The 27,962-nt window shown below is 32.6% G+C and overlaps 1 long non-coding RNA gene across 1 annotated transcript; it reads left to right on the top strand.

Moving 5' to 3' along the window:
- Positions 1–4,635: 4,635 nt before the first annotated feature.
- LOC126810888 (uncharacterized) lies at positions 4,636–27,049 on the top strand. The gene is made up of 4 exons (XR_007675320.2): positions 4,636–5,002; positions 6,244–6,300; positions 25,637–25,725; positions 26,736–27,049. It is a non-coding gene; the product is annotated as an uncharacterized LOC126810888 (long non-coding RNA).
- The last annotated feature ends 913 nt before the right edge of the window (positions 27,050–27,962 follow it).

Below are 27,962 nucleotides of genomic sequence, written 5' to 3'. Positions count from 1 at the left end.
ATAGTAAAGTACGTTATTTTTATTAGTTGTAACGTTGAATCTAATAGATAAGTTATAGATATATCTTATGTATATTAGTTGTAATGTTAAATCTAATAGACAAGTTATAGATATAGGTTATGTATATTAGTTGTAATGTTAAATCTAATAGATACATTATAGTAAAATATGCTATGTATAATAGTTGTAATGTTAAACCTAATAGAAAACTTATAGTAAAATATATTATTTACATTAGTTGTAACTTTAAATTTAATAGATAAGTTATAATAAAATATGTTATGTTTATTAGTATATTAGTTGTAACTTTAAATCTAATAGATTAGTTATAATAAAATATGTTATGTATATTAGTTGTAACTTTGAATCTAACAGATAAGTTATAATAAAATATGTTATGTATATTAGTTGTAATGTTAAATCTAATAGATAAGTAAAATATGTTATGTAGATAAGATGTTTCCTTATCTCCCCGATGAACAGCAAGATTATTCCAATGTTCTGGTGCTTCTAGCGTAAATGATTTTCTCCAGATTATTTAAGGAATTTGGAAACGTGAAAATAGTTGGAAGCTGTCTTGTGTTGCCGTAAAAATTGAAAAACTTATTTCATATAGAATTGACATGATTCGCAAAATAGGCCAGATGAGCTATGTTGGTGTTTCGTTGATATGAACACTTGATCGTCATAATCAGTCGGTTCTCGATACTTTTAGCTATTTGTAGATATTTAGATTCTGTCCAGGTGAACCAGAGAAAGGCCGGTTGCATAGTCTAATTGTGGTGTCATTTTAAAATTTATTTCCATGCAAAACACCATTTACCCTTTCGTGAGAACTGCAGGGTAATAAATCTGTACAACATTAAACTGGTTTTGTCCAAAGATTTGAAAGTGTTATTAACCCACAAAACATTTAAGAGATGTACATTTTCTGCAAAAAAATTGTGGTAGTTGTTTGACACTGATTTTTCAAAATGGAAGACGACAAATATTCACAGAAAACAATCTTATGCAGATTACTATTTACAAAAACATCTACTGGAAAATGCAACAATTTGAAGAGTTTGGAAGACGGAACTGTTCCAGACAGTTCCTGTGTCTCTTGGAAATGCTTTTGTTTCAGTTGTTTCAGATGGAATCATGCAAGAGGGTTAGTTAAGCCTTGTTTTGTTTAGTTAGATATGGTATTGAGGGGTTTAATAGTAGGATGTATATTTGAGTAATGCTTCGACTGGAATTTTATTTTGTTATAACAAAGGCTATTGGTCTCTTCCGGTGTCTGTAACGACAGTCTCCAGTGGATGTTGTCTTATATTTCTGTCTACAGAAGAGTATCTAAGATATCCTGTGCTCGCTAGATAACATACCATAGTAAGTAAATGATAACAAATAACATTAATAACAGATTTAATCAATACAATGCTTATTAAAAAGTCAAATTACTGGTGTCATCGTTATGTTGTTACTGCCCGCCCCTGTATCATATTTTTTTCAGTCGCTTTATATTCAAAAGACAACCAAGTGAATTAAATATGCCTACATTTATATAAAATCAATTTATATGGTCACCGACAAAATTTGTTAGATTTTAATACAAGTTCCTCTATTTAATATTTTTAAATGTGTTTTAAAGAAAATAGTTTTCCCGTCTTCCTAACCCAGTCGGTGTAGAAAAATAGGATGTTAAACCTCATTTTATTTCATTTCATTAATAGTTCCCAACATTTAAAATTTTAATAATAGGAAAGAATGGATTAATCGAAGCGAACTGGATAAAAACCTACCAATAGCATATCAAAATTAAAATGAACTTAATTGCTCAGGAATAAAAGCTTCACACATGTAAGGAATAAATTATCTGCCTACTAAATCTGCCAGGACGACTTGATACCCTGGACACGTTTTACATTAAATATACATAAAATACTACTAGAATGCCAGAAGTCAGTACGGAATAAATTTATTCCTCATCTTCCCAAAATAAAACTTGAATGCAACCCAAGCAGAAAATAGTCAATAAACTTGTTAGTGATAAATTAAAATAGCTTGTAGAACACGTGTTCTCCTAGTAAGATCCCCCTAATGATTACATTCAATTAACTTTTGATAACCCTCTTAATAGGTCCCGTATTCTGTGTAATGTAAGCCAAAAGACGAAACGCCGTAATTATTCAATTTAGCCATTATCAGAGTGGAACTATGTATTTTAAATGTTAGTTGTTAACTAGAGTATCTTGGCATTCTTTGTTTTAGCTCGGTATTTTTATAATATTTTAATGTACAATATTTAAATTTGCATGCTCTGTACCATTGTTTTCAAAACCTCCCAAACAAAACATTTTAACGGCTGACTATTTTACTAGTAAAAGTGGGAGCAGTGATTGTGAATAAAAAAATGAAAAAATAGTTTTATAAGCTAATTGTCCTGAAATGGTGAAGCATATAGGTTACCTAGAAAACCAACTGTTCAAAAGAAAACTTTCATTTTGGAAAAGACAATAATAATTATATTTCAATTATTTTTATTTATAATATATACAAGGAATATAATCTGTTTATATTATTTATATTTAATATAACTGTTTATATAAACAGAAGTTATACTCTATCACAGGTTATGCATGTCATGATATAAACAAAGGCAGTGAATAAAATATTTATATTTTAATAAAAACTATAGAAAAGTAGGAAGAAAATGACATAACTTAATTAAACAATTTTTCCGGTGATATAAAGCATAAAAGAACACAAATAAATCTGGAAGCAATATTAAAAGTCGTTTTATACATTTAAAAAGACAGCTCCCTATGATTATGTTTTTGGGAAATTCATTAAATTAATCGGGGAATTGCTAATGTGTAATTTTAAAAAAATAAATGAATAAAACCACATACACGGGATACAATTCTCTGGAATACAGTTACTGTGTATTACTGAGTGACGTTTCTCTGGTCTTTGCCATTGCTTTCTTGATAAACATTAGAGAATCATAGTCAAAAGTGAGTATATTCCAGTTCAATTACTAAATGCCAGTGAAACAATTTATCAGACATCAGTATGGAGATGTGGTAATTAAACCCTTCGGTCAAATACAAAAAATAGATACACATGTAGATATGTACATCACATTTTTTATTTTATCATTTGCTTGATAGCGACTACAGACGCATAGTCAAAACGTCGCTCACTAATAAACAATAATTGTTTTATTCCATAGAATTGTGACCTGTGCATTTTCAGTTCAATTACTAAATGCCATTGAAACAATTAAAAAACAGCTTTATATTGTTATTCTTTAAACATTAATGACAAGAAATTAGGGTGTGTTCCCACTATGCCGCCAGACTGTTAATCCTTTAATTGATCTTAAAACTATACTATGTTTAAAAGTAGTCGCTCAAGAACTGTTCACTAGTGTTCAGCGTTAATGAGCTCTTAATCCCTGTTAATAAAATTTATTAACCAACTAATTAATGACATTTTGAACACAGTTCATGCCGGCGTTATGCCTTCAAGCATGAATTCAATTCACTATATTAATATAAATAGATGGTCGATCTGTGTGGAAGTGGACGTAAAACTCCAGAAACGAACGAACGAACGTGTCGAAATTATATTTATTTTAAAATGGCAAACGTTCAGGTTAATAATCGCTTTATCTCCAATAATCGAGGTGGCCGAAATTTAAAACATAATGGTTACAAGTACCGAATAAAGTCAAGCAGACCAAATGTGTAAATTGTAATGCATTTTTATATGTGTAAATTGTAATGCATTTTTATATGTGTAAATTGTAATGCATTTTTATATGTGTAAATTGTAATGCATTTTTATATGTGTAAATTGTAATGCATTTTTATATGTGTAAATTATTTAATGTTATTTAATAAAAGTTAAATTTGTTAAAATCAATACAGTTTTATTCTTAAAAAGGATATGGACTATAGTTTATAACACCATTGTACTAGGATTAACTCTGGATTAGCGCAAAATTTGACATCAAAGCCTGCCGGCAAAGTGGGAACACCCCGAAATTAGATAAACTAGAAAGCATTAACCGCAACACAATGGTATTAATGACAGCACTTCAGTGCTTCGGCTTCTTTTCATATAAGGATGAAAATAAGTTTTAAATATTAAGCAATATTTGAACACAAGTAATAAAATGAAGATATATAAATGGCTATCAAAACAATATATTTATGAAAACTGTGTAAAAGTTATTGTTAGATATGAACAAGGATTTCCCACATGCTGCCTTGGAATTTCTCGAGAAACTTTGGTATTTTTAAAATCACATTCTTCAAAGTTCTAGTTACGACCAATAACACAACACAATTAGAAGAAATCTTCAATATTTTATATTCAGTGTTGTCTTATGTCATCGTGTCTGACATTCTGCATACGTAACCAATCGAATCGAACACTTCTGACACCTTTGTTGATGAGATCTTTGATAGGACGTGACGATGGATCACGTCATATTGCAACAAGAAAAGGTGAATATTTTGATAGGCGGGGGATGTCCGCTTTAACGATGACATATTTCACATTTCTACCTTGACTAAAATAATCCTCAAACTAACAGGGTCACAGCCTGTTTGGTGCCGCTCTTGGCAAAGGAACCATCTTTCTTACGTGTGGTGTGGCTTCATCACGGCGACTAGAAACCCTTTGCCAATTTTACAGGGCTTAGTTTAGTAAACACTGTATGTTGTGAAACTGTCTTTATGCCGTGATGAAGTTACATGCTAGGAAGTCCGCACCAAGTCTCTTTAAAACCAATAAAGATCTTTGCCCGCCTCGGATATGGAACTCTCTAACCCTGAAAAATAAATAGAGTTGGTTAGAGAAAATGACAGAGTGATAAATTTTCCCACCTTGCAATACATCAAACTCAGAATACCAAATACCATTTGTTTGGAATCCAGTAGAATTAATGGCGTTTTTGCCATACAGCTATATACCGTGTACCTGCTATATCTTAAAATTACTACAAAGTGTAAGTAACATTATTATCTTCATTTTCCTGACAATTTTGATGATAGTCTCTGGTATTATCATATATCCTATCCCGATTTACAGTGCCGAATTTAGTTGGAAACGCATCTGATTAAAATATACATGTTTTTTCAAAATGATAAAACCAAACAACAAAGCCTAGATTGAATAACTTACTATATGTATGTACCTGCTGAAATAATAAATCGTGTCAGCGTAACACTAATCTTTTGTCTCCAATTTCGTTCTTTGATTTGTGCAATCTATTGGAGATTTTTAAGCTTTGATCTGACCAGTAATATTATCATGGCGAGTGTTTACAACCGGTAGCAAATAGCATATCACATGTATTTACAATCTCGGAGAGATCATTTCGGAACTAAAATATGGTTCGATTTTATTTCAATAATTCGCTTGCGCGTAAGGGTCTATAGCATTGGGAGGAAACCTGGGGGCACGGAGAAAACCCACGAGGTTGAACAAGCGACTATACTCCTTGTCACATTCAAGCGAGGAATCGAAACTACTCCAATCGATGACAGATCTTGTGATTTCACGCGCACGCGTTAAACCACTAGACAACCCAACAAAATATAAGACAAGATAATATATCAAAGTCGTACATATACATTTTTTATCGGTAGGTAATATGTTAAAATGTTGTATGTGGTTAGGAAAGTTATTGTTTCATAAGAGTTTATAAATATATTGATTGGCACGATTTAAACACAATTCCATTTGTTATAAAAGGCGGGAAACAATATTTTAACTATACCGCACTTTGTTTTGTGATGAATAGATTAATGTTTTGAAAAGGGAAACTTAAAAATAGACAATAAGCAAGATATAAAATATGTTACAACAAACTAAAAGGACAGAGAGTATTTGTTCACTTGTTTTAACTGTGAAAAGTACACAAAAGTTTTAGGCAAGATGCTTAGCTTAATTCAACAAGAGATTAGTTGGAAACAGTGCTATCCCGTGTTCTCTATCTGTCTCCTCGTCCCATTTACACAAATACACCAATAAAAGGTGTCAAACGAGAACATACGAGATTTGTAATTTGTGCACTACGTAACACCCAACTTTTTTCACACACAAAAACACACACAAAACAATTTTGTTTTTAAAAGATTATTGTTGCATTTTATCAAGATCTGATTTTTTTATTATTTTTATTTTTTTTTTTGAAAATGATTTTCAATGATAGAGAACAAATATTTTTTGTTTTTGTTTTTTCAGCAAAAAAAGGTTTCATAATGTATTAGGCATGTTATTTGTATGGCAGTCAGGCATGAGGTATGTCACAATGGTTTGATGTTTGTGATGCCAGAAATTACATAGCATAGTTCGTAAATCAAAATATAATCCTAAATATCACATTAATGATTTTCCGCAAAATATGATATAAATTTTGCCCCTCATCCTCGCCAAGCCCCTTCAAAAAAAGAAGGATTTTATTTTTGTAGTTATGTTTTTATTTAACATTTTTTTTTAAAATCAATACTTTTTTTTAAACCGATTAATGTCCACTTTTGAGATAGATGTTGCTCTCGCTGGCATATCAACAAGAAGTGGAAACGGGTGTTTTAGAAAGACCAAGCAGCAAATTTTGTATAGAACACGACACCCAGTAATTCCTATGTATTCTGTACTTTGGATTCCGCTGAATACTGATACCAGTAAACAATTAATTTCGTATCAAAATATATTGTTATGTTAATTCATTGCTTTTCTAAAATATCTTCATTCTTGTAATATAGCTAAGTCTACTTAAAGTACGCACGAGTTTGTTGGCACTTTGTGGCAATTGATTTATAATCTTTATTACATAACCGAAGATAAGAAAATAACATTTTAAAATTAAAAAATTCTTTAGTTTTGAGTTTATTTGTCTTTCGGATTTCTTTATTTTGTTAACTATGCATATTTGTTATTATACGTGTACATGTATTTTATTGCTTTTAACATTTTTTCCGAGTAAAATAAAAGGCCGCCATTTTTTTCTGGAGAAAGGGGAGATAAATTTGGTGACGTCAAAAAAGATAAATTGCTTAATAAAGGAAACGGACGTGTCAAATGAAATGTACAAACTTTTATTCTAGATGTGTAGATGGTGTAGATTTTGCTAGCTTTACATATCATTCATGCATAAAGCTGTCAGATTTCATCGTTCACTTGAAGGAAACAAATGCCTGGAATAATATGATGGCGAAAGCGTGATATTTTCATGTTTTCTCTGATGTATATAGTTGACATGTTCTTGTCGGCACATATATAATCTTTAGGGTTCCTTTACATAAATCTTGTCTTTCTGCTAGAATTTATTATCTTTTCATGTGAGAGAGAATGGGAGAAAGGGGTGTTGAGATCTTCCCAAAGGTCAAGTGTCGGAATAATGGTATACCGGTATTCTAGGTGCTTTATATAATCAATATAATCATCTTTTTTGTTCTGAACAAACATTGTTGAAAATATGAAATATTACTTTCTGAATAATAGTGACGAAAATTTTATTAATTCATACTTGATTTGTAAATCGATAATGGTTAACAAAATTTTATAACTTCCGGTTTATCATATATCATATGATCATATGTATTTTTTGGATTTTGAAATAAAATTCGGTGAATTTACAAATTGTGTAAGTATAGCCACAATTACTACTAGAGAAAAATATATGAACACACGCGATTTTAGCATCCACTAAAGTCGGAGGCAACTTTTAAGACATTTAAAATGTTTCACAGTGTGTATGTAACATACTAAGCTCCCCTTGAGAACATACGCTAAGCTAGTTGACCGATATTTTAAGTCTAAAATCTGCGGTTTTAGTCGAGAACACTAAGCATACTTAGGGAATTTTAATAAGTATTTATTCCGATTCCATTTAATAAAATTCAGAGCAGAATATTGACTTAGGTCAACTGGGGGTCACCATTTTGAATTGAATATGAAAAAAAGTGAAAAATCCACGTTAACGGGCGGTGAAATGTTTATCCCGATAACCTAGTTAATAATTCAATTCTCTTTAAGATTATTGACAAAATCAATAACATCTGATGGGAAGTGATGTCTGGCCGTTATGACCTGGGCAGTTTTTGACCGATTTAATTCGTAACAAATAACAGCAAATTTTGCCCGTTGAAATGTTCTCGTTGTGAACTCAGCGAGTTTTATGACGATTTCAATAATTATTTTTCCTTATTGAGATTCTTTATATAACCCATGTCGTTTGACATGAAGTGACCATGAATATGAAAGCTTTCATATCTGCATGACAGATCTAGTTATTAGTTTTTATACTACTACGTGGTATAAAAGTTATTGTTTTTGTTCGGATTATTATTATTATTACTATTTTTTTCCCATCGTGTTTTTGGAAAAAGTATACTGTCCGAAAGGTATTTAGTTGGAATCGTGAATGAATAACTAAAACTTTAAAAATTATAACAGGAAGTGACGTAGTCGACGAAAAAAGGCCAATATTAGACATCAAAGGAAACATTTTTGTTTTTCAACCAATTTGAATGCGGTTTTCACCAATTTGTAGCTGTTCGTATTTAGCATTTTTATGTCGGGCAGTGTGGCCTCTACGACGCATGCATGTGGCCCAATTTTGAGCTCAAAAATGAAAAGAGTGAACATTCTGAGCGTATTTTAGAAGATTTCAACTTTCAGAATACATTACAAATGGACGAATTAAGCCAAAAATGTCAACAAAAATTTTCCGAGTATCCCCCCTTTGAAGATGAAGTCAATTTTGCCTTATTTAAAAATATTTGCCTATCAACCTTTTAGAGTAATCTCGTGAAGTTAAAATTCACCGGAAGTGCCACTTTTTTGAAAATGTAAGTCAATCTTTAAAATTCTACTCGTGCTACAATGGTTATCCAATTTTCAATATCGTCATATTTTGGGAAAGCATCCACAATTCGCAATCGATCGACACGTTTAGAATTTTTATATTTGACCTAGATTTTTTAAAGTGACGTCATAAAATTGAAGTTATTTTTAAAATAGTGTGGAACTTTTGCCCGTTGAAATGTTCTCGTTGTGAACTCAGCGAGTTTTATGACGATTTCAATAATTATTTTTCCTTATTGAGATTCTTTATATAACCCATGTCGTTTGACATGAAGTGACCATGAATATGAAAGCTTTCATATCTGCATGACAGATCTAGTTATTAGTTTTTATACTACTACGTGGTATAAAAGTTATTGTTTTTGTTCGGATTATTATTATTATAACTATTTTTTTCCCATCGTGTTTTTGGAAAAAGTATACTGTCCGAAAGGTATTTAGTTGGAATCGTGAATGAATAACTAAAACTTTAAAAATTATAACAGGAAGTGACGTAGTCGACGAAAAAAGGCCAATATTAGACATCAAAGGAAACATTTTTGTTTTTCAACCAATTTGAATGCGGTTTTCACCAATTTGTAGCTGTTCGTATTTAGCATTTTTATGTCGGGCAATGTGGCCTCTACGACGCATGCATGTGGCCCAATTTTGAGCTCAAAAATGAAAAGAGTGAACATTCTGAGCGTATTTTAGAAGATTTCAACTTTCAGAATACATTACAAATGGACGAATTAAGCCAAAAATGTCAACAAAAATTTTCCGAGTATCCCCCCTTTGAAGATGAAGTCAATTTTGCCTTATTTAAAAATATTTGCCTATCAACCTTTTAGAGTAATCTCGTGAAGTTAAAATTCACCGGAAGTGCCACTTTTTTGAAAATGTAAGTCAATCTTTAAAATTCTACTCGTGCTACAATGGTTATCCAATTTTCAATATCGTCATATTTTGGGAAAGCATCCACAATTCGCAATCGATCGACACGTTTAGAATTTTTATATTTGACCTAGATTTTTTAAAGTGACGTCATAAAATTGAAGTTATTTTTAAAATAGTGTGGAACTTTGAAATCAGGTCAAATCTCAATGGCAAATGATAAATTGATTCATTTGGTGCATATTCCCGATAACAAAACATGTTAATCTACTCAATGTCGAAATCAATGTATAAATGTATGATTGGGTTGCATAAAAACTATCAAACCTGTTCGAGGACAGGTCTTGTTATTATTTGTGTGTGGGGTGTGCGTGTGTGTGTGCGTGTGTGTGGGTGTGTGTGTGTGTATGGGTGTGTGGGGGGGGGGGGGGGGCGTATTTGTGTGCGTGTGTGTTTTGTCCACAAAACGGATTTCTCAGAGGATCTTTCTGAAACTTTGACTTATAGCACCCGCCCCCCCCCCCAAAAAAAAATGGGGGTGGCTGTTGATTAAATATATTTTCAAAACGTTTTTCGAATCCGAATAAATTTTTGACCTATTTTGACTAATTATTTTATCTTTGAGTACATTTACTACGTCGTTAACATAAGTGAAACGAAACTGACGACTTCTTTAATATTAGTAAGATTTTCATGAAATTTAGAACGTAAGTAGATCTCATTGATCCAACTTTAACGATATCATTAGCAATTTCCTAAGTTATCTCAAAAAATCGAAAAAAGGTAGGTCAGATTGCCTTGATACGTGAAAATTCCCTAAGGCTTTTGCGATATTTTACTTACAGACATGGGCGTTATATTTTATGAATCCTGGTAGGTATGCCTAAAAAACTTTTAGAGCAGAATTTTGATTTAGGTCAACTGATGGTCACCATTTTGCATTGAATGTGAAAAATGGCGAAAAATCTGGATTTACGGGCTTGTAAATAAACACAATAGGCCGTAGTTTGTTGAATTCGTCTCCTGTTTCTGCAATTAATACATTTTTAGATAGCCTAGCTCATGTTTTTTCGTGCCGACAAAGTTGTTTGCGGGTGAAAGATCCGCATTAACGACCTGGAAATACTTGGAATAGACCGTCGTTTCGTGAATTCGTCTCCTATTTCCGAAATTACTACATTTCTGGTTAGCCTCCTTCCAAGAATGGGTGGTGGCGTTGGAATCAATATATTTTCATAATGTTTTACGAATCCGAAATCATCGAAATTTACTGATGAAAAAATTGAACTACACAGCTGTAACTTTTTGATCTATTTTACTAATTCTTTTTTCTTTGAGTACTTAAAAACATTTACTTTAAATCTGCAATTTTCGATTTTCGAAATTCGAATAATATTATTACGTCATTGACATCTCATCACGGAAGTAAAAGCCAACATGAGAAGTTCTTAAATATTTGTACGATTTTCATGATCTGGGTAGATCTGGGTGATCCAACTTCAACGATGTCAATAAAATTTATCTCCCCTTGGACAAATTAAGGATCTAAGTTTTCATAAAAATCGACAAAATGTAGTTCAGATTGCCTTCAAAATGTGTGGTAATGTGTGGTGGCTGTGGATTAAAACCATTTTTAAAACATTTTACAAATTCGAAATCCGCCGAATTTTTCAAACAAAAAAAAATGACCTACATAGCCTTTAATTTTATGACCAATTTTACTAATTTTTTTTTTTTTTTGAGTACCTTGACGAAATTCATTTTCACCTGCAATTTCAGATTTTCGAATTTCGAAAATTCGTCGCAATGATTTCGTCCCGGAAGTTGAGACCAATTAGACAACTTCTTTAATATCTGCACGATTTCCATGAAATTTGGAATGTAAGTAGATGTAACTGATCCGACTTGAAAGATATCATTAGAAATTCCCTAACTTATCCCCACTTGGAGAAATTAAGGATCAAAGTTTTCAAAACAATCGAGAAAAAGTAGGTCAGATTGCCTTCAAAATTTATTTTTGTACTAGGTAACAAATTACTGATGCGTACACCACATAATATGGAGTTTGCCGATCGAGCCGGAAGTGCCACCATATTGAAATGTTAAAAATCCATAAAGCTTTTGCTATATTTTACTTACAGACATGGGAGTTACATTTTCTGAATCCTTGAAGAAATGCCTACGGATAATTTTGATTTCGGTCAACTGGTGATCACCATTTTGAATTGACAAAGAACAAAAATGAAAGATACACGTTAACGAGCGTGGAAACAAACGCAATAGACCGTAGTTTGGATGATTCGTCTCCTATTTCCGAAATGAATACATTTCTGGATACCCGGGATCAGGGTCGAATTTTTGATATTTGAAAATTTCAAAATTTAGAATTTCGCCTTTAACCTTTTTCGTGCCCACAAAGTTGTTTACAGGACAATTTATTTCCTTAATTTGCAGAATTGACAAATTTGACCCAAACATTAGAACAGCTGAGGTAAATCTGATTCCAAAAACATAAGTTCCATTTAAAGTTATCTCATTTAATTTTTCGATATTTTCCCGCCATTTTTGAGTTATTTCTCGCCATTTTCATTTCATTTTCTCATCTGTCCCGTTTTAAACGGCTTGATCCAAATTTCTGAAACTTATGGAACGGGTAGTCAATCCGATTACAGAAATACAAGTCTCGGTTGTTTCCCTTTATTTTTCAGACTGTTTTTTTCTTTTTTTTTTTTTTTTTGCCCTGGTGCAATGCTTCTCGCTATATTTAGGGTTAAAACTGCGTGAGTTTTTGACCGATTTTATTAATTTTATTTTTTGAGATGTGACAGGAAGTGACCTTGAATATGAAAGTAGGTCAGATTGCCTTCAAAATATATTTTTGTATTAGCTAAGAAATTACTTATGCGTACACATAATATGGAGTTTGTCGATCGAACCGAAAGTGCCACCATCTTGAAATGTGAAAAAACCCTTAGGCTTTTGTGATATTTTACTTACAGATATGGGAGTTACATTTTTTTAATCCTTGAAGGAATGTCTAAAAAACGTTCAGACCATTTTGAATTGAATACGAAAAACAATGAAAAATCCACTTTAACGGACAACAGGCAGTAGTTTGGAGAATTCATCTCCAGTTTCCAAAATGAATACATTTCTGGAAAGCCGGGATCAGGGTCGATTTTTTTAGGTATTTGTAAATTTCAAAATTTAGAATTTCGCCTTGGACCTTTAACGTGCCGACAAATTTGTTTACAGGACAATTTATATTCTTAATTTTCAAAATTTACAAATTTCACCTAAATATTCGAACAGCAGAGGCCAGTCTGATTCCAGAAATATAAGTTATATTCAAAGTTATCTCATTTAATTTTTCGATAATTTCCCGTCATTTTTTAGTTCTTTCCTGCCATTTTCATTTTTTCATTTTCTCATCCGTCCCTTTTTTAAACGGTTTCATTCATTTTTCTGAAACTTCTTTAACGGGTAGTCAATCTGATTACAGCAATACAGGTCTCAGCTATTTCCATTTATTATTATTTTTTTGCCCGGATGCAATGTTTCTCATTATATTTACACTTCGCGAGTTTTTGACCGATTTTGATAATTACTATTTCTTGTTTTTTTTTCGTTTAAGATTCTTGATATAACCCATAACCCATGACACATGACGATGTATATGAAAGCTTTTATATCTGCATGAGACAGTAGCAGATCTAGTTTATTATTATTATTACAACATATTTATAGTACGCTCTTTCTTATAACATGTTCAGGGGCAGTTTACAAAGTGACAATGCCATCATAAAGAAACAACAAGATTATGGACATGTTAACATTAACAGAATCAGTTAAAAGCCTAATTAAATAAATGTGTTTTACTTTTAAGTTGTTCTTTTTTTAAAAAAAGAATATAGAGATGCACAACATCTTAAACCAAATGGGAGATTATTCCATAAAACAGGTGTTTGAAAACTAAAAGAGCGCTGACCATATTCCTTCCTTTACAGGGTGATTTAAAGGATATTGGCTAAAATAATAATATACCTGTTAACGCTGTATGTGCTGCTGCAAAATCACTGCCCAATCTATGATCCCCAAATCGTGACCGCGTGTGTTCACTGGCTTTACTTATATCACATTGTCCACTCATAGCACTAAATTGATTTGTTCGCATCGAAGGTTGCATAAACAATGTTCCATAGTTCTGACTGAAACGACTAGTGCTAGCCATGGAGGGATATGATAAATCATAGTGCATAGGCCTATGAGGGTATGTCACTCCGTGTGGTTGTGATGACAATGAATAATGCCACGGATCTTGATGTAGTCCTGTTATTCCATGTAACGATGATGCCAGATACGGATTAGAAGAAAACTGAAAATCATGATGAGAACTCATTAAACTAGATGCTGGTTGATAACTGCTATTCCAAAATGAAGGCGGAAAATTTCTTTGAGCCCATGGTGACGGTTCTGAAACATACAAAAATTACATTCAAATAGATATTATTCGAATAAAACATTTTCATCATGAGATATATGGAATGTCAAGACTTGTTATACAAAAGTGTAATATGTTTTACCTATATAATTTGAAATGAATATCATACAGTGTATATTAAATTGTTTAAATGGCATTTAGTAATTGAACCGGAAATTCACAGGTGACAATTTTATTAAATACATTTACTGTTTATTCCTGACCGACTTGGCTTTTCTAGTCTTTATTACACAATGATAAAGCTTGATAATAACTAGAGAACCCTAATCGGAACGCAGCTGAGTTCTAAACAGAATGTTGTATTTATACATGCATATACCGTCTAATGATAATAACAACTGATTATGGACCCAATGCGGCATAAAACTACAATCTGGGTAAAATACGTCATGGTGTGTACAATAATGTTGACATTAAAAAGGTAGATAATGATTTAACGTGATCAAGCCTCTTTTACTTTCATTAACTATGTAAACCCTACATGTAGCCTATATATATTCAGTAAACCTACATATATGTACAAGGTACGCTGTATCTAAGCTAGTTTAAATAATCTATCTGACTTGTATCACACGGTCTGAAATAATAGATTTTTATCGACAGTGCTGGAATAACTCGGGTTGCTTCCCCACTGGTGGGTGTAAAATACAAAAGCTTAGCGCTGATCTCGCAAACCCAGTATCGGAGGGTTTTTTCCCGCTTGAAATGCATGTTAGAGGAAAAGGATTGAGGAAATCGAAAAATATACCTATTATCATTTGAGGCATTTGAGTCCCTAGCAAACTACAAAATTTTTCAGAATTGGTTCATTTCCATTCAGTATTTACAAATCTATGATGAATTGAAAATTTGTCATTATTCGGCACGCTTTGGATATGGCCAAAATCGGCCAAATAATTTGATGGGCCTCTTAAATTCGATTAAAACAGAACCGGAAAAGTATCCACCATTTATATTGTGTCTTTGTTTTCTTAATAAAATGTGATAGTGGTTTATGCCGTATAAAGTTCGATATTGTCCGAAAAATGCATAATAATGACGATCAGCGGGTTTAATCTATTATTGTCTCTTACATTGCACTTTTGTTTTAAAGGAAAATATTGGTGTCAGTCATTATCACATGATAGCGATAGAACTGGTTAAACACTTCCAAATATAATTTTAAAACATTGAAAAAGTCCGTGCATTACCACGTCTTTGTTAAGTAAAGAATGAATAAAAACTAGTGAGTGCAAGAGACTTTTCTATTCTTCTCTTATCAAGTGATATTCAATTATTTTTTGGAATTGTCAGATATCCTCTCATAGTCTCATATGACAACTTTTCGTCGAATTATCATTGAGCAGAAATTCGACAATGTATCTGCTATCACTCGTTACTTCAGTCAGTTATATAGAAGGATAATTCTTGTTTTCTTTTTTTTTGCGTCACTTCGGTTGCTTCAAATCTTCGTTACGTATCTACCGTAGCAATGATCTGTGTGTTAAAATTATCTTTGGAATGTGTTTAACCAGTTCTGTTAGATAACGGCTGACAAGAATATTGTTCTTTAATTGTTGTGTTCCGCTCCACAATCCTAGTATGTTCAATATTTCTCTTTACAAGTACAATAGGACTATGTTTGTATGCAAGTAACTGCGTTACCGGGCGTTGGAAAATAAGTTCTTGGAGTTAATCGTCCATAATGACGCAATAATCAAGGTTGGAATTTTTATTTTACACGCATCGACAAAATATACAAACGGCACAGTAAGAAATTAGGTGAAAAAAAAAAATCAAATGTCAATTTCATTGGATTTTATACATTGATTTGTTTTGTGGGATGACAATCTGTCTTCGGATAAGATTTTACGTCTATAGATAAAGCCAGTGTAAGAAAATAAACGATAATGTCAAAATTGGAACCAAAATTATTAAACAATACGACCTCTGTTTAATCATTGGAAATAATGGTACAGGGCTAATGGACATAACAAATAAGATCAGTCCAATTCAGTATACTTTATTTTAACAAAAATCAAAGAGATTTAGCGCATTTAAATATGAAGATAATGGTTTTGGCGATTATAATTAATAATACGCCATATTGAACGACTTTGTCGGAAAGACGATGCCAAACGGCCCCTTAGTGTAAATTATAGTGCTTTTTCATTTGAAATTAATCTTACTAATCATCGACAAAGATGCCTAATAGATATACATATTCCTCTACACACCATATTCAACATTTTAATGACTTCATAAACAGTTGAAAAATTGTGATTATTTGAAATTTTAACAAAGAGACGTATTGTTGTAGGTAAGTGTTCTGCTATTCGAACTAAATCATTACTCGAATATTTGGCGAATATCTATCAAAATCTGGCGAATATCTATCAACTATTCCAATAGTTACCGTAAAAGTACGAGAAACCCGCACTTCAAATGAATACCTATTATTTCTCAACCATCAATAATACAATAACCACATACAATTTTAGTCTTAAAAATACTTTTTTAGAATTAAGTGTAATATTCGTATATCTGGTTTACGGCGGTTTCGACAAGGACCGATAAGCGGATCTTTTGTCAATAGCTCTCAAAGTATCGCAAAATGTGACCGCCAAGGAAAGATATGTTATAGATATGCATATTCTACTCATCATATCCCAAATTTAAATGATTTTATAAAATATGATAACATTATGGATGATTGGATTTTTGACTAGAGCGACTAGAGCATTTTTCTTTTGTCAGTAACGTCCAGACTATTGTAAAACGTCACCGACAAGGAAAGAATGGATACATGTAATTGGAATTTTGACGTAAAATTCACTAATTCAAGATGGCAGCATGCATTTCATAATGTAAGGAGTTTTAGTTTTGAAAAATCTCAATTAATATTTTTCCGAATGTCTTACTTTTTGGATGTGATAAGTACCATATATAGATCTATGTAATATTGCTTCATGTCGGTATGTCTATTTCGTATCTTGGTTCTTGTTTGTGCTTGTATCACGCACACTTGTGAATATGATACAAACACAAACAGGGACCAACCCGCACATTTTCCTTAATTTTCATTCAATTGAACTGCTTTGTGTATTGGAATCACATGACATATATCTATTACTCTTACATTCTTGTCTGTGGATTTTACAAATATTTTATCCAGTGTAAGCTATAGTTCCTGTCGGCATTACGTCGCTTTTTCAACACATCTATTAACCATAATTTTGTCAATATTTTATGAAATCATTTCAATGATGGATATGATGTATAGAATATGCATATCAATAACATATCTTACCTTGTCGATCAATTTTTGCAATACAGTGACGCTATTGACACAAAAGGGCTCTGGTCAGTTCTTGTCGAATGTAGGTGATTAGTAGGAACCGTTTCTTCTATCACAATTAAACCTGCCCACCCAGATGACACGCTGGTGGCTCGTATCCACAGGTATTTTTTATTATTGGAAATCCTTGCTTATCAAATTCCTGTTTACACGGTGAATGGGCTGATAGGCCTGTAAACAAACTGTGATTATAATGCTACTACAGATCGACTATATATCCCTATTCCAATACAGGAGTTCCTCGATCGAAAATTCGAATATGGTCCTAGCACTACTGTAGACATCTTTATTTTAGATGTATTCATACTGATTATTTTTAAAAAACAAGTAAGATTAAAAAGCGGTCCATGTTCACCACATCCCGTTTACATCACAAAGCTTACTTAGCCTACATCATCAGATAAAGACCATACCACTGTGTTGTTCTGCATTCCATAAGACTTCCTACTTATAATTATATTTTGATCATTTCATTTAGTCTATGGATTTTTCTACCACAACAGTTCAACAACATTTGGGACAACATTTTTAATGATACCTGAAATCTCTTTGTGGGGTACAACATATTACAAAAGTTTTCATTTAGTATTATTTTTGATGGTAATTTTTAGTCTGTGGAGTTTTCTACCACAACTGTTCCACAGGATATGGGACTTAAGTTTAAAAAAAAAATACTTCTGGAAAACATAATCTCTGTATGTGTGGTTCAAGATTTTCGACTTTGAATTATTTTTTTTTTACACTCAAGCTTCTCAACTAGATATTGGAATATCTGTGATGCCTAATAAATAATATGCAATTTTACGTAATAATTACAAAATCTCTATTAATCAGCTGTAAATCTAGAAGCAAATCAGGGTAGACGATACACAGGTTGTTCATGCTGTTGGGTAGGCGCTTTTGTATTTTTACAATGTAAGTAATCGAAACGACACCAAATGAATCTAGTATAACGAATTCCAGCTGAATAAAATGTTACCATCTATCTGACCGAAGTCCTAACATACTAAAGAAAATCGCCGTCAGTGCCGATTCATACATCTCAGATCTACCGAACACTATTTGCTAAACGAAATACTGTACAAACAAGCAGACTATATGGTCTAATTCGTCAGTCTTGCAGGATTAGAATATAATAGTCTTAGCCATTGGGTGGTCCTTTCATTTAATATATCATGTACGTATACATGTAATACCGTGTTTAACTTACATACAACATGAAAAATAAACCTTGCTTCATTCTATTTGCGGTAATTCCATAAAAACGTTTTCCTTTCAAAGAAAAGGAAAGACCGAAGGGTGTTATTTTTGTCAATATTTAGAAAATGATTGCCCATTCTAGCAAATTGCTCCTTTGTCTAATTCAGCTATTTACCAATTATCAATGAAGAACGCTTTATCCGTATATGTATATAAATAATTTTAGATGTAAAAAATAAATAACCAATAAACCAATAACATCCTTTGTAAAATGATCAAACGCAAATAAAAACAAGAAATGTAGTCGGACAGTTAGAGAATTCGATTTTAAGCAAATAAATTAATTGCAGAAATTAATTATTGAATTCTAACCATTCCAATAAACAAAGAACAAATATCGTTCCTACAAAATTTTAATTGGAAAAGTGTTGAAGAAAACGGAAGGATTCTGAAAGGATAGATGCTACTAGCAAGAAAAGGGATCGCTGTTGTATTTACGAAAACGGCAGATAGAAATATGGTGGGGTGATTTGGTGAAGAGGTCATTTTGAAGAATATTGCATGACAAAGGGAACATAATTGGGTTTTATTTCTAGTGAGATAAAAGAAAAACCTTGAAAAACGTATTTTATGTTGAGGAAATTAGGAAACAGAAACGAGTAAGTCTTACTGTATAACTGAGGATGGTGGAAGTGGGGAGGGAAGGACGGGGTGGGGTAGCTAACGTTTAAGAATCAAGGTTATTACCAATAAAATAACAGTTGCAAGTATTGTGGTATAATGCATTGGCATATGACAGGTTGGCGCAGAGTATCAAGTGATACTAACATTTCCGGTTAAGGCAACCACTTCCTTCTCATCCATACTTGTTTGTTAAAAATTTCATCTTTTCCTAGGTAGGAATCACGTTCGTTCTTTAAAAAATGAAGTAATTAACAAATGCCCCGTATGTCTCATTTCTGATCTGAAGCTCTGTAATCTTCGAAACAAATTGCCAACAGCTTCCAATGTGAAGTTCTGTAGAGTTGAAAGTACCATTGATGTTTATGCACACGAGAGTACAAGGAAACGGTTAGTCTTGGAGGTTATCCATTTCTTAGATCTGAAAGCCCCACATTTGCACTTTCCTTCAGAAAATCATACTTGCAAAAAGGAAACGATATGAAAGTATAATGGAAGATTCTTTTCCAGCCAAAATGGAAAACGAAAATCGGCTAGTGCTAAATATTGTTTTGAATAAAAAATAGGTCGCAACCGATCCTCGCACAAGCGGTCAAAACAAGAAGCCCACGGAATGACTTTCGTTCAGTGTGTCAATGTTCATTGAGACAGAATTAGTTAAGAACCAAAACTTGTGACTGGATGCCACCTAACTTTAGGGTTATCGATCGCGTTTTAGACAGAAGGACAAACAACTGGAAAGGTTTATCATACCGATATAATATGCAAGGTTTATCATACCGACATAATATGCAAACTATGAAACTTAGAAACGATGAGTAGTAATCATGGTAGTGGGGTTTTTGCTGTGAATAGTAAGCCCGAGTCGCTGCCAAGAAATGAAAAAAAAGAGCAAGAATATGGTGCCACTGGGGTGGATGAAGCTATAATTAAAAAGAGGAAACTAGAAGTTAGACATTGTTGCTGCCAGAGCTTGGAACTCGAAAGACTTATGCTTGGACCCCAAAGCATAATTAACATATAGATTAAGAACCATTTGTATGGAAGTATTTCCTATTTCTAAATGTCAATGCATCAACACGTAACTTACGCAATCCTAAAAATACAACGCTCAAAATTAACGTTGCGCTTTTCTTGCTATTTAGACAAGCTTTCGTCGTTCTATCATATAGAAGTGTGTCCAGTATTTAAGCCCTATAATGGCTTCGTGAGAGGTTTGGAGTAAAAGCGTTTAGTTGTTATGGTACAGGTATGAGGTGTGCGTGTGTACAGTCATTGTCATCTGTAAGAACACCGTGTCTGAAAGCTGTCTCGCTATATTCCTTAGCATCTTCGACAAACATGGGGGGCACTAAAGAGATTTATAGCCCATTCAACTAGTAAAATACACTTAAACCTGCCCAATTACCTTTGGTGTACAGTCAGTGGCGGCCACACGGGAGGAGTTTATCTTCAATTAAGTTTTGTGTTTAATTGGGTAAAACTGTGTGTAAATAGGAGAGAAAGTTGATTACTTCACGAGTTGTTCTCGAAATGCTAAGCCAGTATGTACCGAGGGCAAATGTTATGATTAGTTAGGCTACACACGCCAATCGCCAGTACTGTGCCCCTGTCTAGTCATATACTACAGAAGTAACTGTTAGTCGGCCAGGCACCAACTCACAAAATCAACCTAGGTGCAACTATAGAAATGTTTTAAATAGGAAATTCTCGCACCTTGATGTAATGTTTCTCACTACCTTGATGTATTTGAAACAAAAAATGAATAAACCCGACTTATTACCACCGTATTGTGTATTCTCTTTTAAAAGTCATAAAATATACGTTTTACTTTTTAACGTAAACCAAAGGTGAAGATATAACTTTCAATGAAACTTGTTTTAAACAAGTTGAAATAATTGTAATATTGAGTTGAAGCATTTTGTAAACTGCTTTGTATTCAAGAGGAAACAAACCGGATGGTTCATGAATATTATATAAATAAAAAACAATCGAGTTTTCTTCGAATATTACTACTACATGTATAATAATAATATTAATCATTTTATTCAACAAAATCCAGTCAATGGCTGTTGTAAGGCACTTTACAAAGGTTATACACGAGAGTGTATAAAAAAAGCTGAAAGAAATATAATCTCCCAATCATATAACTTAGAATGAATCGTTTTGAATAAGATTTAATATCGTTTTTTTTATAGTAAAACTACTTGCGGCTCTATATTTAACCAATATTCTGGCATATTTCCTCAATAAGTCTTAGCGTTCAAATAGTTCTCAAACATCAAACATATATATTGTTTAATATATTAAGAAACAGCGGGATGGCAGGTTTTAGAAAGATATAATTGTTATTACTTTATTTATCTAAGACACAGAATATGGCGTCGTTAAATCAATAGAAATGCCATAAATCAAGGTATGGTTTATGGATCTGAAAAATCTTTGGATTTAAAAATGTTTAATAAAGTACTTTTGATTGCGTTTGGTCTTAAACTCCGTATTTTATCATTATTCTGGAATGTTAAATGTTACTTTGATACCAAGTCAGAAAACAGATTGGCCAAATGGTGCTTAAGTTTAACAACAGAAGAGTTTTTCCAGAAAATATTCTAAATATCACAGTATAATATATAATAATCTATGCAATGGTATTAGTACATTAGTACAATATTGTTACTATTTCGTGATGATTTTGTGGTCATAATAAATAGCACATTTATTTATAAAAAAAAAAAGATAAAACAACAGCCAGAAACTAAACAAACTTTAGACTAAGTCAACATTTCAAAATATGTAAGCGGCAAGAAAGGTGTAGCATACTTTCCGATAAACCCATTTCTCTCCTTGAAATCAAAGCAGAATTAATATTTATTTAAATTTCAAGTTGTTTTTGTTTTAGTTTAATTTTACTAGATTGAGGGGTTGGGTCAGTTTGGATATTAGACGATTTCTACAAAATCCTGTATAGCAGCATATACACCAAGCATAACATTTACTATTTAGAAACAGTAAGTTATAATCACCGACGTGCTTATTATTGCTTGATAATAAAGACTAGTTGTATTCCCTAAAATTCTGTTCTGAGTGTATCCAGTTCATACACATGATTACTTGAAAACGTTGAGAAAATACTCTTCGAAACGTCGCCTAAATAAGTATGTGTTATAGTTTATGATTACATAGGTTACAATTAATGTTTGTGACTTTTTGAGTAAGATTCTCTATTCTTTACAAGCAAGCAAAAATAAAGACGAGAGAATCTCAGCCGAAACGTAGCTCACTAATAAACAGTACTTTGTTTCAATGGCATTTAGTAATTGAACTGGACTATATAGGTCACAATTCTATGGAATACAATTACTGCTTATTATTGAGCGACGTTTCGACTAGGCGTCTCTATGAAAATATAACAAGACAATATATATGTGTACACAACAATACTTAGTTAATGCTAATACCCTTTAATTAGGTGTACCTAAAGGGAATCTAGGTACACGTAATTAAGGGGTATCTCTGGTTGATCAGCATTAACTAAGTATTGTTGTGTACACATATATATTGTCTTGTTATATTTTCATATTTTATCATTGCTTGATAATGACTAGAGAAGCCTAGTCGAAACGTCGCTCAGTAATAAGCAGTAATTGTATTCCATAGAATTGTGACTTGTATAATAAACAGTAATTGTATTCCATAGAAATGTGTCCTTTATGTCCAGTTCAATTATTAAATGCCACTGATACAAATTATATCCAGTTCAATTTATAAATGCCATTTTAAGAGTTTCTTATTAAATTATAAGTTGTGATTGGATTTTTGTTCAGTATATCTGATAATTTTTTGACTTTGAATTTTAGGTCTTAAATGTGTGGTTATTGTGAGTTGATTTACAAGGCAATCGCCTGCTTTATCACAAAATAAATAACATTCACAACAGTATTGAAATATGTTTATGTAATGAACATCTTCTGTCTTCGCTAGAAATGCCAATTTCAAAGGGAAGAATTTCGCTTCTTCCGTTTCTCTATCACACAATAGTTCTAATACAAAAGAAAGGAAAGTCGGCACCTAATTGATTGCACGTGCACCCTTGAGTAGGAATATCTTGTGCACGTGACGTGGAACCGCTTCTTGTTGCTATGACATTTACCAAAAGATGTAAACTGTCAAACTTGAGATAAAAAATCTACCTGATATACGTCTTTTACCTACATATATGATATTACATTATCTACAAAATACTCAATACTTTTTTTTTAAATTCTTTGAATATATCTTTTCTTATAGCTACCTTCACACTTGACTTTTCAATCAGAATGTGAACGAATGAATATACATGCGCGCCCTCATTTAAGGTACACGTCTTTCTGTTCATTTTTGTGTAAATTAATTAATGTTTCAAAAGTCAAATAAATGTAAAGTTTAAGTTAGAGTAAACCCATTTTGTTTTATTTCCAAATATTATAATAAACTGTTCGAGAGAGAGAGAGAGAGAGTGAGAGAGAGAGAGAGTAATATCTTTGTAATATAATAATAAATAAAAGAATATTTCAAGAACAAAATGGTAGTGAAATTTAACAAAATTTCTAAACCCAAAACTGCTGCAATCATAAAATTAAACTTAAAGTGTTAAATCTGTTCATTTAAAGCTATCATATTACGAGTGGACAAAACGAAGACATGGTAGTATTTGATTACACACGTGTAGGCATGTTTACTCTTAATTCAACATCACATGGCTAATAACCCCCCTTCTTCACAGGTGGCAATTAAAGTCAAGAAGTCGACAGGGGAATTGGGAGTTTACAATTGTCGGAAACTACACAACTTAATTTGATCCCAAAATCAAATGTTGAAAAACATCACCTTAAAACAGTAGCGGAGTGCAACATACACCAAATGTCATAAAAATTTTATCATCTAATAGTCATAGTAATTTTGATTTATTCATTCAAAAATATGCAATTCGTAAAATGATTATACTTAGACAAAAAAAATTAATCTCACAAATTATTATCCATGTAATTATGATGTCTATGTTACAATATGTAAGCATTTAATTGATTATTAATATCCTTTTACAATTACTAATTAAATAATATTCAATTATCTCCCATTTAATTAACAAAAAACAGGTTTTTTTTAGGGTTGTTGAAATAAAGACAAATAAAGACAAAAGCATTTAATTTCTCTAAAATTCCACCGTACAAAGGCAATTTGGTTTAAATTGACACGATAAACTGACATTAATCCACGATTAGACATTATATATTGACTGACAGGGACCGGGATAGGATTTACTATCTACAACCCAGCCATAGTTCAACAGTATTTTTTTTAGCTAAAACAGACAGTTTACTTTATTTGAAACCGCATAGTGCAATAAACCTTATGTTAATATTAAATGCGAATTTTAAATTCTTTCTAATTTAATCAAATGTGTAATCATTATAGACGTTAGATTATATTGCACCACAAGACTTAATTCTTTACAAAATGCTTGACTTTGATAGAATAGTAAAACATATATCAAATGAAATAAGAAAATGAAAAATGATATGTTTTTTAAAAAAATAAAATAGGTATTAAAAACAACCAATGAACTGATTTGGGATGTGTTTAACATTAAACTTATACAGTTAGAATTAATTATTTTCTCTTAAATAATAATAAGTAAATAACAATCCATTTATATTGTCACTGAAAAAATATTTACAATTTGCCAGTACAATTTTTTTAAATTATTCAAACGTAAATTCTAATTAATATATATATATTTTTTTTAAAGAATTTATAAATTTGAATAAAATCTTCAAATGCAACTGGCCACGAGTGACAAACCATCATAAGCAAAACTATTAAAACCCGTTGCTACTAATAACACTGTAGCATCATGGGTAAAATGTATTGGCATCGGATTTGGAAAGTCAGCAAGAGTTGTTCGCCTTACATAATGGAATATGACGTCACGAGTTCTATTGACTGCCGCAATTAATCCACTCGGGAGAAGCTGTTCTGAAGGCAGCTTTTCGTTGGCTGCGTTGTGTGTGTTGTTAATCTTTAATCATTCGCAGGTGGAAATTTAGAGCTCCATCGAAAATAAATATTGGTTTTTTTTTTATCAATTTAATTAAAATGAATCTTACCTTTACAACTTAGTGTTTTACTGCTTGTAGTTTCCAAACCAAAACTGCCACCACTGCTTTGACTTAGAGCCCGAGAGAAATGATCGTCCACAACTGTAGATATATCTCCAGAAAAATAAGTAAGTAAAACACAATTGGCATTCAGGTAATGTGTTTCTTTCGGTTGTATCTCCCGTTCACTGTCTTCGTCTTTAACTATTGTAGATGATGTGCTAGGGCCAGGATAACTCCCCAAATCCAAAGGTTCGTGCATTCTCGGCACACCAAATGCCTGTGGAATAACAAAAATGTAGCAACGTAGTTGATAATTTAATACTCGGATGACAGCTAACGCGAACCAACACACGAGTGATAGCTTTTCTTTGAATTATTTCTAAGACGTTGTCTAATATTTCTACGGCTGAAAGCTACGGTCGGCGTGCGAATTATGCGGGCTACTACTAGACTACGGTATGCATGCCTTTGTCTTAGATGACAGTTTTCCTCGATAAGAAAATGCGAGGCCTAACGATCAAAGGAATTGTCAAAGAGTGAAATATGCATATTGACAGGTAGTCATTTTCTTTAACCATCGGTGACTAAAAATTACCTGAACGGCGTCGGTGGCGGAACGCGAATACGGGAAACTTGCTCCGTAAGGTTGGTACATAACTTCAACAGAACTCATAATAACAATCGTAATACCGTAAGCTTTACCGTTTTGTTGACGGCTTGTTGTGCTTCAACATGGTATTTTGAGTATTGAATATATTTGGTATATGCCAGGGCGGTACTACTATAAAGTTCTCAATCCTACGAGTCACGCGTTACTGTCAATCAAATGTTCATTACACCCCTCTCAGCTTATCGTACATATTGACTTTTCAACTCAACATATCACGTGATTTGTCTGACAATTTTACTCTTTACAACAAAAATATTTTTTCACCTAAATAAGTCAAAATACAGCCGATATGATTTGTTTTACTTTGAAACAATCCACTTTAAGCTCTTGGTGGATTATTATTACTGATTTTTAAAGCATTCATTAAGTACTGGATAATTTATGTTTATTAAAATTTAATATTGGTCTAAGTACTAAATAATTTTGTATATTAAAGTCTAATATTGGTTTATTTTTCTCTTTTAGTTTTTTTTAAAGAAATCAGCTGAGTTGCGAAATAAAAAGTATTCACGCCATCATATATTATATTTTTGTTTCAAGAAATAAAGGGAAACAACTCTTATTTTTGGAAATTTAGTGTGACCGGAAGTTGAATGCTTTCTACCACAGATGGAGCAACATGTTGACATGACTTGATATAAGCAACGTCTTGCTCAGAAGTACGCATATGGGGTTCACAATGGAAATCTTGAGAAACACAAACTGGAAGTAGCATATTAGTACACGTGTAACTATATTATCCGCCCTAACATAACCAATCAAGACACCATGCCCGTAGCTAGCGGGGGGGGGGGCGGGCAAGGGGGCGTCAGCCCAACCAATGTCACTCGGCTTTATGGGGCGCCCTTACTGAGATGGACACGTTGGTTGTTGGCTTCGTATTGCGTTTAAAGAAAAGGGCGCGGTTCGGCGCCGCTAGCCACGGGCATGGACACAACTACTTGGCACAGCATCGATAAAGTGTGAATGTAATTCTCTTAGCGATCATGGAAACGAATTGGAATTCTTACACAACTAATTAATGTTCCTAGTAATAGTCTCTAGTCAAATCGAATACTTTCAATCGTGAAAGTGACGGCGTCTCTCAGTAAATGCATTCCCCCTACCTGTATTTCACAGGGCTTAAATGATCGATTTTGTGTAATTCGCAAAGGTAGTTCTGGAGTTATTCTTGTGTTCAAAGGATGATGCATACATTTTCAGGAAAAAGTTTGAATGAGATGAATATGACCCCTACTGAAATTTGGGTGTATTAACCAAATTTATTACCTCTGAATAATATTTAAATGCTAACCAAAGTATAGCAACCTTGCATCGAAAGTTGGTACTGAAAACCTGACAGTTATTCGGAACTGTGTGCATGTTTTGCAGTCCAGGTGTTCTAAAATTCAAAGATACACTTCCTCGGATTATATGAAAGCTATTAATTATTACCGAAAAGGTGTTATTATATCCAAGGTTTATTGCCCAGGAGTCCATAACCTTGGTTTACTGTCGCTTTGCACATAATTTCAAAGTAGTTTAACAATGTCGAGGTTTTCAATGAATGATGAATAAAGGCATTTCCTTTTAGCAGTTTCTACTGACCATTATTGCAACCTTTGGCAGTGCTTTGTCATCTGACTAAACCATATTCGAGATCAAACTTTGAAAAAATCTACGAAATTGGGAATCAGGAGTTGACCCATGATC

Source organism: Patella vulgata, chromosome 2 (genome assembly GCF_932274485.2).
Source record: "Patella vulgata chromosome 2, xgPatVulg1.2, whole genome shotgun sequence".
Taxonomy (NCBI): Eukaryota; Metazoa; Mollusca; class Gastropoda; family Patellidae; genus Patella; species Patella vulgata.
The sequence above is the reverse complement of the archived record's forward strand: the minus strand, read 5'-3'. Positions and strand labels throughout refer to the sequence as shown.